Genomic DNA, 6,834 nt, shown 5'->3' with positions numbered 1-6,834 from the left:
GGGACAGGGTGGCTCAGCGCTAGAGCTAGGATTGGAAATCAGACACCCCTAGTCATTTTGAGAGGTCTGAAAGGGGAAGAATCTCCCCAGGATTGATGGTAACACTGGCTCCAAATTGAGAGGGTGATCTGAGAGAGGGAGCTGGGGGAGGAGACAGGAACCAGGTAGCCAAGGAAACTCTTGATGGATTCTTTCCTTCCTCATCCTGCCCGGTTTTCCTCCTGCTTCTGGAGTACAGAGTATTTAACTGACCTAGGCCTTCTCTGATGGTATTTCAGCGTCTGGTCCAAATGTCCAGTTCACTCACTCAGACGTTTTTCACCAGATGTTATGGTCTCCTATGTGCAAAGCTGGCATCAGGCTCCAGGGACATAGTGGTGAGAACAGAACAAGGTTCCTCCTTGAGGAAAGACATAACCCACAAATGAACACAGTTCAGGTAATGACACAGTGGCCGGTACTATGCAGAAGTACCACAGAGGTGTGGGACAAGGAATGACCTGAGGTGGGCAGAGAAGGCCTTTCTATACAGGTGATGTTTGAGTTGACAAGAAGGAGTCAGCTGGGCAAAAAATCTGGGCTGGAACATTTAGGCAGAGGGAACGGGCAAAGTCACGAGTCAGTCTGATTTGTGGCGGGGCAGTCAGTGTGGGGACAGTGGGTGGAGCTGAGGGAAGGGTCACTTTGTAGCCTGCCAGGAAGTCAGGGGAGCAGTTAAGATGTACTCTAAGTGCAGATTCCAAAATTCTTCTGGAAATGAAAACAAAACAAAACAAAACTTGTATTCTTCCTTTACTTTCTCCCTTTTGTGATTTTTGGGGCCTCTTTTAGAAACACATCTGAGGTGCTCTCTCAACAGGAGGCAAGGGTTAGCGCCCACCAGATCCCCTTCACCAATGGCTGTAACCAATTTCCCAGCTGCTGTGGGGTGGGAGGGCCTTTAACAACAGCAGAACTGCCTCTTTCTCCAAGCCATCTTGCCAGAGATACTTGGGAGGTTACACCCCTCCACAACCCAGGGGGGCCACTGACTGAGTGAGGGCCCAGCCTTCTTGTCTCAGCTGGAGAGGGTACTCTGTGGTGCTATTTAAAAATGCTTCAGAGGGGCGCCTGGGTGGCGCAGTCAGTTAAGCGTCCGACTTCAGCCAGGTCACGATCTCGCGGTCCGTGAGTTCGAGCCCCGTGTCAGGCTCTGGGCTGATGGCTCAGAGCCTGGAGCCTGTTTCTGATTCTGTGTCTCCCTCTCTCTCTGCCCCTCCCCCGTTCATGCTCTGTCTCTCTCTGTCCCAAAAATAAAAATAAACGCTGAAAAAAGAAAAAAAAATGCTTCAGAGCCTCTGGGACTGACCTTCTCTATCCTGCTCCAACACTTCCTCACAGGTTTCTCCTGAGAGCAAGCTCTCAGCGACTCATGTGATGCTGAACCCCTGTGTAAGGCTCTGCTTCTGGGGAAGCCAACCTCAGGCAGGCCATTGGAAACCAGGTATTCTTTGGTTTAGAAATTGGGGCTCAGGGATCAGAGGACCAGAGGATCATTGTTCCTTCCAGCTCTGAAAGTGTCTAAAACGGTGTGATTTACTCAATCACACAAGTTAGTGGCAGAGCTGGTCCACAAACCATGCACAGTCTGGAGGAACCAGGGTGGGGTGGGGCCTGCTGGTGAATGTGGTGCAGAGGCCAAGGCCACAGCTGTGCTTTACCGGCAGTTGTGCTCCCAGATCAAGCTTCATCTCAGGTAAGTCTCTGTCTACCTTCATTAGTCCAGAGACCTTAGTTTCCTGAATTCCACCCCTTTCCCTTTCTTTCAGCATAAATCACTCTAAAGTGAGAGAGATTGGCAGCTCAGAGACCATGCATCCTGAAAAGATGTTTGTTTATCCAAATAAATCTGTAATAGAAACATATTTATTTTGAGAGAGAGAGAGAGCACGAATAGGGGAGGGACAGAGAGAGAGAGAGAGAGAGAGAGGGATCTAAAGCAAGCTCTGCTGACAGCAGAGAGCCCAACATGGGGCTCGAACTAAAAAATGGTGAGATCATAATCTGAACTGAAGTCGGACACTTAACCAACTGAGCCATCCACGCACCCCCAAGTAAATCTGTAATTTGATGGGCTTTTTTTCAGGGTGATAAAGTGAGTTGGAAAAATGCAAAAAACACAAATCTATAGGTTTTGAGGTCACAAGGGAGACATATATCAGGAGATTCCTTAGCTTTCCCAGGGATCTGCTTCTCTCCACCCTTCTCTCCCCATAATCAGGCCACCCAAGCTGAGAAATGCTTAGTGTCTTCCTCAGGTTCCTACAGCAGGGCCTGTCGAAAGTGTGTCACTGAAAGAGAAAGTGCTAAAGCTGAAGAAATAATTTTGCTAAAAGTGCATTTTAAAAAAGAACAGACTGGTAATCTGAGCTAAGTAAACCCCCTCGTGTGTGGCTTATTTCTCAGAAAAGTGGAGGACTTTCTAGGATTTAGTAAATTTCTACTCTATCTACTAAAGGGTTAGCATCACTCATTGGTTTGTGCAATTTTTTATTTTAATTTTTAAAAATGTTTTATTTAGTTTTGAGAGAAAGAGACACAGAGTGTGAGTTGTGGGGGAGCTGAGAGAGAGGGACACAGAATCTGAAGCAGGCTCCAGGCTCTGAGCTGTCAGCACAGAGCCTGACGCAGGGTTCAAACCCACGGACTGTGATATCATGACCTGAGCTGAAGTCAAACATTTAACCAACTGAGCCACCCAGGTACCCCTGGTTCGTGTGATTTTTCAGGGTAGTTCTGGGGACGGCTCAGGGAGGCAGTCCTGAGGAGCCACCCTGGACTCAGCCTCATCTGGCTTCTGCCCTTACCATCCAGGAGACTTTAGGCAAATCAGTTACTTTTTCTCACAGTTTTCTGTCTGTAAAATGAATGGAGGTGGCTATTCCATGAACCTTTGCACTCAGTGGGTGTTCTGCAGACCAGTATCACCTACACTTAGGAGCTTGTTTAGAAATGCAGAGCCTCAGGCCCCACTGTAGACCTTCTGAATCAGAATCTGTATTTTAACAGGTTTCTCAAGGAATCCATTCACACACCACAGTTTAAGACGCTCTGTCCCTTGACCGTATTACTCAAATGTATCCTCAAACTGCCTCCACATCACCCTGGAGTAGAAGCTCGTTAGAAATACAAGTTCATGGGCCCCGGACCTACTGAATCGCATGTCTGAGGGTGGGGACCGGGAGCCTGTGTTTTCACAACCTGTCCCAGTGACTCTTAAGCACACTGACCTTTGAGAGGGACTGAAGTTCAAGTCTAAGAGGATTCTAGCCGTGGTGTGGCTGTGCAGCTTCTGTCGTCGGCAGAGCTTGTTCTGTGCTGCTTTCCTGAAACGCTCACCTACCAGCGCCTCACAGCAATTTTGTGATGTGGTTTTCTCCTTATCTTTGCTGTGTTACGAAACTGAAGCTTAAGGAAGGTGAAGCAAGTTGCTCAATGTTTTGTAATATTGACGTTTCTGGCAAAGTCAGTGAGCTGTACGGGGTCATAAAACTCTTAGTAAATATTTAACAATTACCTGATTATAAATGACAGAGGCTCTTGGAACGGGTACTGGGGTTGATCTTGTGGGTCTTGATCAAAGCTTAAGAGCTCATGAACTGCAGCTCGTTTACCATTCACTGTTTTGATTAGATAATACAGTCATATTTTAAACATCTTGTAAAAAGGGGCTGTACTGAAAGTTTTTCTCTTACTCCTGTTCCATAACCACCCAGCACCCTCTCCCATGCACATGTTTTCAGTTTATTGGGTCTAATCTAACTAAAGCTGATCCTTGGGAAAGCTGAGGAATATCCTGATACATGGCTGCCCTCATAACTCCCAAAATCTCTGGACTTGCCGTATGTGCATTTTTCCAGTTCACTTTATCACTCTGACAAGAAGTCCATCAAAATACAGTTGTATTTATTTACTTATTAACAAGCCTCTTCTTTAAAGGATGCACTATTTCTGGGAATTTCTGAGCTGCCAGTCATTCATACTTTAGTGTGAATTATTCTAATACAGTATTTCTTTGTGCAAAATATATGTGTAAAGTATATGCAAGTGTATATATTTCTATATATTATATATATTTGTATATGCTTGTCTTTCCATGAAGAAATATATATATATATATATATACATACATACATACATACATATGTGTATATATAAAAAATGCTTTGCTACCTCTGCTGAACACAAGTTTACAAACTAGAACACACACTTCATGTCTTGCTTGTCTCACTGAATATATCATACTGTTCTATTGTGTGGTGAATACTCAGGTTGTATCCAGTCTGTTATGATAGACACTGCTTGTACGTGTGGCTTTTTGCCAGTGTATATTATATATGCAGTATAGATTCCCAGAAATGGGATTCTAGGTATCTGCATTTGTAATTTCAGGAGATATTGGCAACTTGTCCTTCATCATAAGGTTAGTACCCATGTACACCTCTGCCAGCTTTGGATGAGAAGTTACTGTTTTCCCACATCTTCGCTGATGCAATAAATTGTCACATCACTGGACTTTTACCAATCTGATAGGTGAAAAATTGCCCCAACAGAGTCTTAATTTAAATTTGTTATGAAAAGTTTTAAACTCATGACAGATATCTTTAAGGACCATTTCTATTTCTTTTTCTGTGGTTGATTTACTCATATTCTTTCTTTGCTTTTTTTTGGGGGGGGTTTAAAATTAAACGTATTTTTCACTTTTATTGAGATATAATTAACATACATTGTATAGATTTATTTAAAAAATTTTTTAATGTTTTTATTTATTTTTGAGGGACAGAGGGAGACAGAACATGAGCAGGGGAGGGGCAGAGAGAGACACACACAGAATCTGAAGCAGGCTTCAGGCTCTGAGCTGTCAGCACACAGCACAACATGGGGCTTGAACCCACAAACCATGAGATCATGACCTGAGCTGAAGTCAGATGCTTAACCCACTGAGCCACCCAGGCTCCCCTACATCATATAAATTTAAGGTGTATAGCGTAATGGTTTGACTTACATACATTGTGAAACGACTACCAAAATAAATTTATTTTTCATTTGTTTTTAAAAATTTAATTCCAGTGTAATTAATATACAGTGTTATATTAGTTTCAGGTGTACAATAGAGTGATTCAACACTTCTATACATCACTCAGTGTCATCACGATAAGTGTACTCTTAATCCCCATCACTTATTTCACCCATCTCCCACCTACCTCCCCTTTGGTAGCCATCAGTTCTCTGTAGTTAACAGTCTTGTTTTTTTTTTTTTTTTAAGTTTATTTATTTATTTATTTATTTTAATTTTTTTTCAACGTTTACTTATTTTTGGGACAGAGAGAGACAGAGCATGAACGGGGGAAGGGCAGAGAGAGAGGGAGACACAGAATCGGAAACAGGCTCCAGGCTCTGAGCCATCAGCCCAGAGCCTGACGCGGGGCTCGAACTCACGGACCGCGAGATCGTGACCTGGCTGAAGTCGGACGCTTAACCGACTGCGCCACCCAGGCGCCCCTATTTATTTATTTTTGAAAGAGAGAGGGGGGAAAGGAAGGAAGGAAGGAAGGAAGGAAGGAAGGAAGGAAGGAAGGAAGGAAGGAAGGAAGAAAAAGAAAGAAACAAAGAAAGAAAGAAAGAAAGAAAGAAAGAAAAAGAAAGAAAGAAAGAAAGAAAGAAAGAAAGAAAGAAAGAAAAGAAAAGAAAAGAAAAGAAAAGAAAGAAAGAGAAAGATGGCACAAAACAGACACATAGACCAATGGAATAGAATAGAAACCCCAGAACTAGACCCACAAACGTATGGCCAACTAATCTTTGACAAAGCAGGAAAGAACATACAATGGAAAAAAGACAGTCTCTTTAACAAATGGTGCTGGGAGAACTGGACAGCAACATGCAGAAGGTTGAAATTAGACCACTTTCTCACACCATTCACAAAAATAAACTCAAAATGGATAAAGGACCTGAATGTGAGACAGGAAACCATCAAAACCTTAGAGGAGAAAGCAGGAAAAGACCTCTCTGACCTCAGCCGTAGCAATCTCTTACTCGACACATCCCCAAAGGCAAGGGAATTAAAAGCAAAAGTGAATCACTGGGACCTTATGAAGATAAAAAGCTTCTGCACAGCAAAGGAAACAACCAACAAAACTAAAAGGCAACCCACGGAATGGGAAAAGATATTTGCAAATGACATATCGGACAAAGGGCTAGTATCCAGAATCTATAAAGAGCTCACCAAACTCCACACCCAAAAAACAAATAACCCAGTGAAGAAATGGGCAGAAAACATGAATAGACACTTCTCTAAAGAAGACATCCGGATGGCCAACAGGCACATGAAAAGGTGTTCAGCGTCGCTCCTTATCAGGGAAATACAAATCAAAACCACACTCAGGTATCACCTCATGCCAGTCAGAGTGGCCAAAACGAACAAATCAGGAGACTATAGATGCTGGAGAGGATGTGGAGAAACGGGAACCCTCTTGCACTGTTGGTGGGAATGCAAATTGGTGCAGCCGCTCTGGAAAGCAGTGTGGAGGTTCCTCAGAAAATTAAAAATAGACCTACCCTATGACCCAGCAATAGCACTGCTAGGAATTTATCCAAGGGATACAGGAGTACTGATGCATAGGGCCACTTGTACCCCAATGTTCATAGCAGCACTCTCAACAATAGCCAAATTATGGAAAGAGCCTAAATGTCCATCAACTGATGAATGGATAAAGAAATTGTGGTTTATGTACACAATGGAATATTACGTGGCAATGAGAAAAAATGAAATATGGCCTTTTGTAGCAACGTGGATGG

General features: G+C 43.4%; 1 protein-coding gene across 1 annotated transcript in view; it reads left to right on the top strand.

Annotated features, from left to right (window-relative positions):
• Positions 1 to 1,352: 1,352 nt before the first annotated feature.
• The window catches only part of IL34 (interleukin 34), a 47,272-nt gene continuing 41,790 nt past the window's right edge, over positions 1,353 to 6,834 (top strand). The window contains exon 1 of the mRNA XM_045047243.1: positions 1,353 to 1,735. The gene's annotated coding sequence lies outside the window, so the exon portion shown is untranslated. The remainder of the gene's footprint in view (positions 1,736 to 6,834) is intronic.

This window comes from Felis catus, chromosome E2 (genome assembly GCF_018350175.1).
Source record: "Felis catus isolate Fca126 chromosome E2, F.catus_Fca126_mat1.0, whole genome shotgun sequence".
In the NCBI taxonomy this organism is placed as follows: Eukaryota; Metazoa; Chordata; class Mammalia; order Carnivora; family Felidae; genus Felis; species Felis catus.
This window is presented reverse-complemented; position numbering and strand designations above follow the sequence as displayed.